Genomic DNA, 9,790 nt, shown 5'->3' on the forward strand with positions numbered 1-9,790 from the left:
TCTTTCAAAGAACCAACATTTGGCTTCATTGATCTTTTGTATGGTTCTTTTATTTTCGATGTTGTTTATTTCTGCTCTAACTTTAGTGATTTCTGTCCTTCTGGTTGCCTTAGGGTCCCATATATATTTTTTCTGAGAGCATCATCATTCAGGAGAGTGCTGAGGAAGGGGAGGAGATAATAGATTTTTCCTCCAGGTGAGTACACAGCAGCTAATCACAATGGTGATGCAAAGACACTTTTATACCTGGAGCTCTGAAGCCCCAGGGTCAGTGCACCACACCAACAGAAGCCAGAGCTGATTAGAGCTTTGGTTAAAAACAAAAAACAGAAACAGAAACCCAAAGAAAATTAAATAAATAACGGAAAGCAGAGAGGAGTACAGTGAATGAATGAAAGCAAGGAAGGAAAGAAGGATAGAAAATGGAGGAAAAGCAGACTCTGTATCTCTAGTTCTCATGAGTAAACATAACAATACAGTAAAATATGTAAAATAGTAAATCAAAAAGGAGAGCTTGGGCTGAAATGAGTGACATTACTAAAAATAATAACAAAATAAAGTAAAATAAAAATGATTTAAAAAGAAGACCTGGGCTGTGAGAGAGCTCAGTAGCTAACACCTCTCTCTCTCTCTCTCTCTCTCTCCAGGGATGTGGAGGGTTTGCATTTGCTGTGCTGCACAGGAAGCTACTTTTCTTTTGTTTCTTTTTTTAATTTTTTTTTTTACCAGAGCACTGCTCAGCTCTGGTTTATGGTGGTGTGGGAGATTGAACCTGGGACTTGAGAGCCTCAGGCCAGAAAGCCTCTTTGTATAACCATCATGCAGTGCCCCCACCTGGAAGTCACTCTTTTCTACAGGCAGAGAAACAGGTTTCTGTATTTAGCCAAGTAGGTCAAGAGAGGAGGTCACAGCAGTGAGGGCAGGGGGTCAAACTGGGGCTCTCAGGTGTAAGATAATCACTGTCCTACTTTGGGCCATCTGGAAGGCTGCTGCATTCTTGGCCTGATTCAACAATGTGGGGACTCGTGTTGAGAGAAGACCCTGGGGCTGGGGAGTTATGTTCATGGTTATGTCAAAAGCTTTCATGCCTGAGGGTCCAAGGCTTCAGGTAGAATCCCCAGCTCTCCAGCACAAGTCTGAGCTGAGCAGTACTCTGCTCTCACTCTGACTTTTTAAATTTTTATTTATTTATTCATTTACTTTCTTTTTTCCTTTATCAGAGCCCTGCATCATGGTGAGGCAGGAACCTCAGAGCTTCAGGTAGGAGAGTCTCTTTGCATCAGCATTATGATATCTACCCCTGTCCATCTCACTGTCTCTGTTACATCTAATTCTCATGACTAAACATAACAATAAAATAAAATATGAAAAAAATAGTAAATCAGAAAGGAGAGCTTGGGCAGAAGTGACTGCCAAGTAGTTATGACTTAAAAATTAATATTTATTTTCCCTTTTGTTGCCTTTATTATTTTATTGTTGTAGTTATTATTGTTGTTATTGATGTCGTTATAGTTGAATAGGATAGAGAGAAATGGAGAGAGAAGGGAAAGACAGAGAGAAGGAGAGAAAGACACCTGCAGAGCTGCTTTACCGCTTATGAAGCAACTCTCCTGCAGGTAGGGAGCCAGGGGTTCGAACCAGGATCCTAATGCTGGTCCTTGTCCTTTGCACTGTGTGCCCTTAACCTGCTGCACTACTGCCCGACTCCTATGATCTTTTTTAAAACCTATGTCACATACTAAAAATACTTGCAAAGTAAAGTAAGTAAAGATGTTTTAAAACAAGATCTGGGCTGGTGCTCGGGCAGTAGCACAACGAGTTAAGCTCATGAAGCTCGAAGTGCAAGGACCAGCATAAGGATCCTGGTTCATGACCTGGCTCCCCACTTACAGGGGGGTCGCTTTACAGGCAGTGAAGCAGGTCTGTCTTTCTCTCCCCCTCTCTGCCTTCCCCTCCTCTGTCTATTTCTCTCTGTCCTATCCAACAACAATTACTTGAACAACAACAACAGTAACTACAACAACAATAAAAAAAAGAGCAACAAAGGGGAAAATAAATAAATAAATGGAAAACCTGTACTGTGAAAGATCTCAGTAGACAGCATCATTTTTTCTCTCTCTCATTTTCTCTGTCTGTCTGTCTCTCTCTGTGTGTGTCACTGTTCATTTCTCTGTCTCTCCATGGTTTAACTCTGGAGCCCTTTGGTTGGGTCTACTCTCTGACAGTTGCATTCTGCTCTGTGTCTACAAGGCAGTGACGTGATGTCTCATGGCCCCTTTGCTTTAAAAATAATTCAAGAATATAATACAATAACATAAAAATACAATAAAAAACAAATATTTAAAGTAAGCAGACTTTGGGCTTAGGAGCCATCTTAGGAGTTTTGCCAAACACTTTCATGCCTGTAGCTTCAAGAACCGATGTTCAACCCACTATCATCAAGAGCAGTGTTTTGCTGTTAATCTTTGTGTTGCTCTTACTAGTTCTGTGTTGAGAAAAGATCAGGAAGAGAATATTTGGAGAAATGCGAGAGCCCTTTGGTTGGGTCTATTTCCTACAAGGTGGCAACATAAAATAGCGGGGCCCCTGCTGGGCGGGCTTTCTGCCACTGGTTTCTGTCACTGGTTTGTCCCAGCTAGTTGTTGATGTGGGCAGGCTGTTTGCAGTCTGTTCCCAGGTCTTTTCTTGGAAGCTTCTTCCCAGGAGCTAGAGAGAGGCAGGAGACAGGGTTCACTGGACAGAGCACCAGACTTGCATGGCTGAGGTGTCAGGTTCCCTGGCCTGGTGGGGTGGCCACAGAGACAGAACGGTCCTGGAGCTCTGCCTTTGCTCCCCCTCTGTCTGTGTCATGGGTCAGTCCCCTTCTGTTTCCTGCTCTGCTCAACCCCTGTCAGGATAAAGCTCATGTGATCACCTGTGCTGGGCTGCTCCAGTTACAGGCCTGCTGGGGTTCCCAGACTCTCATGCACAGGGACCAGGGATGGAGCCCCATTCCTCACCTGCGGGGGGCTCAGAAGTGAGACAGGTCAGGTTTGCAGGGGTCTCTCTTTCTCCCCACCTCTTTACCTCACCCTCCCCTCCCGTCTCAATTAATTCAGTGTACTTTCATATCAAAGAGGAAAAAAAGGGAGGGCATTGCAGGTGAGGGAGTCAGATAGCCTCTGATATCCCTGGATGCCTAGTGCGGTCAGGGAGCCTCAGCTATCAACCTAGTAGTAACCAAACTAGAAAGAGGGTGTGGTAGATAAGACAATGGTGATACAAAGGCACTCTCATGCCTGAGGCTTAGAAGTCCCAGGTTCAGTGCCCCACAACACCATAAGTAATGCTCTGCCTAAAAACAAACAAACAAGACCAAAAAATATCCCAAAGAATATAAATACATAAATAACAGAAAAGTGAAAGTAGTACAGTCAAGATGAGATTTAACATGAATGAATAAATGAAAGCCAGCCAGCAAGGAAGAAAGGAATAGAAAATGGAGGGAAAGCAAACTCAATCTCTAGTTCTCATGACTAAACATAATAATAAAATAAAACATGTAAATATAGTAAATCAAAAAGGAGAGCTTGGGCGGAAGTGACTGCCAAGTAGTTATGATCCTTCTTTGAATCTATGTCACATTACTAAAAATATTAACAAAGTAATGTAAAATAAAAATGGTTTAAAAAGAAGATCTATGATGTGAGAAAGCCCAGCAGCTAGCATCTCTCTCTCTCTCTCTCTCTGTCTATCACTTGTTACTGTATGTCTCTCTCCCCATAGTTTTGCTCTGTAGCCCTCTGGTTGGGTCTAGTCTCCCGTAAGGTGCATTCTGCTCTGTGTCCACAAGGCAGCGACATACTGCAGCTACATACAGAGTTCTAGTGGTGGGAATTGTGTGGAATTGTTCCCTTCTTATCCTATGGTTTTTGTCAGTGTTTCCTTTTTAAAAACAAAACATTTTTGGGAGGCGGGCGGTAGCGCAGTGGGTTAAGCGCAGGTGGCGCAAAGCGCAAGGACCGGAGTAAGGATCCGGGTTCCAGCCCCCGGCTCCCCACCTGCAGGGGAGTCGCTTCACAGGCGGTGAAGCATGTCTGCAGGTGTCTATCTTTCTCTCCCCCCTGTCTTCCCCTCCTCTCTCCATTTCTCTCTGTCCTATCTAATAACAACCACATCAATAACAACAACAATAATAACTACAACAACAATAAAAAAAGACAACAAGGGCAACAAAAGAGAAAATAAATAAAATTAAAAAAAACATTTTTAAAAAGAGGAAGGTATCTCAGGAACTGAGCATAAAGATGACAAAAAATAAATTTTATTTAAATAGCATGCATAACTAGCAACCGAAGTAACTATTTTTAATTGAAGAGAGATTTTTCTTTTGTGTACATTCTAAATTTTATGACTTTTTTCTTCTAAAAAATGATAGATTGATCGATGATAGATACCTCCTCTAGCTAGCTGAGTGCAGAGTGAACTGTAATCCTGCAGCCTAATTGTAGGCCATTCTTAAATCACTAAAATGAAAAAAAAAAAACACTAGGATGGGCGGTAGTGCACTGTGTTAAGCACACATGGCACAAAGCGCAAGGAATGGAGTAAGGATCCCAGTTTAAGCCCCAGCTCCCCACCTACAGGCGGGTCACCCCACAAGTAGTGAGGCAGGTCTGCAGGTGTCTATCTTTCTCTCCCTCTCTTTGTCTTCCCCTCCTCTCTCCATTTCTCTCTGTCCTATCCAACAAAAATGACATCAATAATAGCAATAATAATAACCACAACAACAATAAAACAACAAGGGCAACAAAAGGAAAAAGTAGCCTTTAGGAGCAGTGGATTCGTAGTACAGGCACTGAGCCCCAGCAATAACCCTGGAGGCAAAAAAAAAAAAATTCAGATATACATACAGTAAAATGTATGCACGGCTACTAGAAATTCAAGCTTTAAAGGCAAGTATATTTTAACATCACATGTTATATTTTTATTGTTATTAGTGATTTTCAAGATTAGAAGATAATAGGGGCACAGTGCCACACAACACCCACCAACAAAGTTCTGTGCACCTGCCTTAAGAATATTTCATATGCCAGAACTAAGCAGTACTTTGGTAAAATGAGAAACAAAAACAAATAAAATAAGAAACTGTGATTTAAAAATCAGCAAGGAGTGTTGGTGACATAGCTCACTTGAATAGTGTGCTTCTCCGCCATGTCAACAGCCCAGGTTTGAGCTCAGCCCCCACTGTATTGCAGAAAGTGTCAATGCTGTGCTATGGTGTCCTCCCTCCCTCTCTCTCTGTCTCTGTTAAAATGAAACTAACACCTTCAAGGATGCAATAGAATAAAACCCGACCACTTAAAAAGATGAGGCTGTGTCATCTGAAATCAAAAATGGATAGAATCAATGTCTATGCTAAGCTAGTAAGACGTGAACGACCTAGATCATATTACTTATATATAAACTTGTTTGACTAAAGCAAACAAATTTACAACTACAAAAACATAACCAAACTTTTTCTTAGATTGGTGAGTACTTCTGTGGTTTAAAGAGGGTGGCAGGGCACAGGACATTGGTGGAGACTGATTGACATATACCCTGTATGGGTGTGAAAATATACCCCAGAAATCTTATCATTTTGTAACCCACAATTAAATCAGTAACAATAAAAACTATCCAAATTGTAAACAAACAAACATAGTTCAACAAGAAACAAGAAACTCCCAATAGCAGTCACCCTAGACTTACACAGAAGACCCTGCCCCAGAGATCCCTGGAGCACAGGGCCAGCCAGCACTCGCAGATGGAATTCTCACCCACTTGCTCAAGCAGGGACCTCCAGACCTCCAAAGCGCTCTCCAGACTCCGAGACCCACCCAGAGCCTGGTTCTGACCTGCGGGTGTGTGAAGTATTCATGACTGCAGACCAATCAGGAAAACCCTTCTGTTTACTCTCTATGGCCAGCTAGCGATTTCTTCTGGGGCAGCCATGTCAAAGTTGGCTTGCCTCTCCCTGGAAAGCTAAAGTCAGATGCCAGTCAGGAAGACTCCACTTACTTCCCAGTTCCAAACACCTGAACTCCTGATCTGGATTTTACGTCGTCCATGAGGTGTGGGGAGGGGCGGAGGAGAGGGAAGGGGGCGGAACTGGGGGGTAGAAGTGTCCTGGAGGTGGGACTTGGGTTCTTTCTTTCTTTCTTTATTTATTTATTTATTTATTTATTTAAGAAAGGATAAATTAACAAAACCATAGGGAAGGAGGGGTACAACTCCACCCAATCTCCATATCCCATCCCCTCCCCTGATAGCTTTCCCATTCTCTATCCCTCTGGAGCATGGACCCAGGATCATTGTGGGTTGCAGAAGGTGGAAGGTCTGGCTTCTGTAATTGCTTCCCCGCTGAACATGGACGTTGACTGGTCGGTCCATACTACCAGTCTGACTCTCTCTTTCCCTAGTAGGGTGGGTCTCTGGGGAAGCTGAGCTCCAGGGCACATTGGTGGGGTATTCAGTCCAGGGAAGCCTGGCCAGCATCCTGATAGCATCTGGAACCTGGTGGCTGAAAATAGAGTTAACATACAAAGCCAAACAAATTGTTGAGCAACCATGGACCCAAAGCTTGGAATAGTGGAGAGGAAGTGTTAGGGGGGTACTCACTGCAAACTCTAGTGTACTTCTGCTTTCAGGTATATATTTTGCACTAGTTTATGGATAAGTGTGAACATATGCTCTCTCTCACAGAGCCTGGTCTATATCTAGGTTTTGGGACTTTGTTAGAAAGTGAACCACCTGGGATGGAATTAGAGAATACTATGAAAGGAAAGGTCTCACCCGAGTAATGAAGCTGAAGGGTTGTCATTCCACACGTGAAGTCTCTGGATACAGTCTGAGCTGAAGCATGTTGAGGTGGCAATCATTGTGTTGATTAGGCTGTGATCGGCAGATGCAATATTATTTGATATGGGTTGGGAGAGGCATGTGGGAAAGTGGGCCCTATCCTAAGGTTCCAGGATTGGGGGAAATATAGGCTCTATAGTGGAGATGTGAGGTTCCTGCTGTCTTAGGGTTCCAAAACTGTAGCAGCTCAGTAGCTAGTGTAATTTGCTTCCCCTTTGCACAGACTCCCAGAGTTGAGCGGTGATCTGGTAAATATTAGTAAATAAATAAGTAAATAAATAGTTAAGTGGAGATATTCAGTTACTATAAATATTTTTAACATTTAGTATTTATATTTTATCAAACCTCTTGTATTTATGTAGAATTAGACTATCCAGTTTAGTATTAAAAAATAAACAATTGTGGTCCGGGAGGTAGCACAGTGGATAAAGCATAAGACTCTCAAGCATGAGGTTCTGAGTTTGATCCCTGGCAGCATATGTACCAGAGTGATGTCTGGTTCTTTCTCTCTCTCCTACCAGTCTAATAAATAAATAAATAATCTTTAAAAAAAACAAAATAAAGAAAGTTTCGTCCCTCCTTTACACACTCCCTCCCACCCAAGGAGGGGTAAGAAGAAGGTATTTATATTTATATAGGCATCACTCAGATCTGAGTTTAGTTCACAGACTGTCTTCCATATCTAAGACTTTTTGTCTTAACTCCAGAGTGAAGGTCTCCTCTTCTCCACTCCAAGCCCCCCTCAAGTGCCTGGGGCCCTTTTCTCCAGGAATGAATCCAGAAGTGAAGCCCCTCCTTCCAGTTCTGACCATCAGACCTGTGCAATCATTATACTGTTCCCTGCACATTGTAAAATTTTCTCTGATGTTTCTGTCCATCAACATACCTGATGCTATCTTAAATACTAGATAAGATGCAGAAAAACTAGAGCTGGTGGGAAAATTTCACCTCCCCTCTGACACCAGTGACTTACAACATTTAACTGCTAAAAGGAAGCAGAATTTACACTTCAGAATGTGTCACTTGCCACAGGATTTCTTAATCTCACCTTTTAAAAATTATCTGTATTTATTTGTTGGATAGAGACAGAAATCAAGAGGGAAGAGGGGATAGAGAAGGAGACAGAGAAACACCTGCAACCCTGCTTCACCACTCGAAAAGCTTTCCCCCTGCCGGTGGGACCAGGGGCTTGAACCTGGGTCCTTGTGCACTGCAACACGTGTGCTCAACCAGGTGTGTCACCACCTGCCCCCAACCCTTTTTTATTGGATCAGTGCTCAGTTCTGATATAGTAGTGCTGGGGGTTGAACCTGGGACCTTTGGTGCCTCTGGCTTAAATATTTTTTTGCATGGTCGTTATGCTATCTATCTCTCTAAACCTAGGCTGATGAATCTTTTTTAAAGATTTTATTTGTGAAAAAGACACATTACCCTCTCACCACTGTGCAGGTCTTTGAAGCACTGAGGCAGAGTGGAGTAGTGTGTGGAGTGCTGAGCCCGTGACATTGCTTATAACTCATTAGACACCGATTTTCAATTCCTTTGTCAGCACCTCTTAGGCAGAGGCCCAGCACTGTTACCTCTCTCTCTCTCTATCTCCCTCTCATATTTAACTTATTGCAGCTTGGCAAAACAGCATGACAGTGAGGAGATTTAGAAAGAGAAGCCGGGTCAGTTTTGCAGCACATATCACAGGGCTGAATGATTCAAGAGACTCAGAGACATGAGCCCCATGTTCTCCAGGTCACTTATCTCACCTGCCTCTCTGGCTTCTGAGATGAAGGAATGATTAAAATAGTGTCTGGGGGCTGGGCAGTGGTGCATCTTATTAAGTGCACACATTACCAAACTCAATGACCCAGGTCTGAGCCCCAGCTCCCCACCCGCAGAGGGTGGGGAATGTATCGGGAGTGACCGAGCAGGTCTGCATGTGTCTGTCTCTCTCTTCCTCCTTCCCTCTCAATTTCTCTATTCTATTAAATAAAATATCAAAAGAGAGAAATGAAGAAAATGGCTGCAGGGAGCAGTGGATTTGTTGTGCCTGCACTGAATCCCAGCCATGACTCTGGTGGCAGTAAAACAAAAAGGTGAAAATCAGGGGCTGGGTGGTATCACAGTGGGATAAACACATATAGTGCGAAGCACAAGGACTGACACAAGGATCCCAGTTCAAGCCCCCAACTCCTCACCCGCCAGCAGAGGGGGGGTGGTCACTTCACTAGCAGTGAAGCAGGTCTGCAGGTATCTTACTTCCCCCCTCTCTATCTTCCTCTCCTCTCTCTCTCAAATTCTCTCTGTCCTAACCAACAACAATAGCAACAGCAACAATAACAGTAACAATAACAGTAACAATAACAACAAGAATGGGGAAAAGATGGCTTCCAGAAACAGTGGATTCATAGTGCAGGCACGGAGCCCCAGAGATACAGCTGAAAGCAAAAAAAAAAAAAAGTGAAAATCAATTATCTGAGAACATCATAGTCAAATGAACAGCTGGGCAAGAAACCTGCAGAGTTCAACCGCATGTACAATGCAGTGCTGTCACCTTCTTGTGGACACAAAGTAGAATGCTCTCTCCCAGTTGTGGGGTCAAAGGAACCCTCCTACACTGCTGGATTGGTCCAGCCTCTGTGGAGAACAGTCTGGAGAACTCTCAGAAGGCTAGAAATGGACCTACCCTATGATCCTGCAATTCCTCTCCTGGGGATATATCCTAAGGAACCCAACACATCCATCCAAAAAGATCTGTGTACACATATGTTCTTAGCAGCACAATTTGTAATAGTCAAAACCTGGAAGCAACCCAGGTGTCCAACAACAGATGAGTGGCTGAGCAAGTTGTGCTATATATACACAATGGAATACTACTCAACTGTAAACAATGGTGACTTCACCGTTTTCAGCCGATCTT

Source organism: Erinaceus europaeus, chromosome 2 (assembly GCF_950295315.1).
Source record: "Erinaceus europaeus chromosome 2, mEriEur2.1, whole genome shotgun sequence".
NCBI classification, from domain to species: Eukaryota; Metazoa; Chordata; class Mammalia; order Eulipotyphla; family Erinaceidae; genus Erinaceus; species Erinaceus europaeus.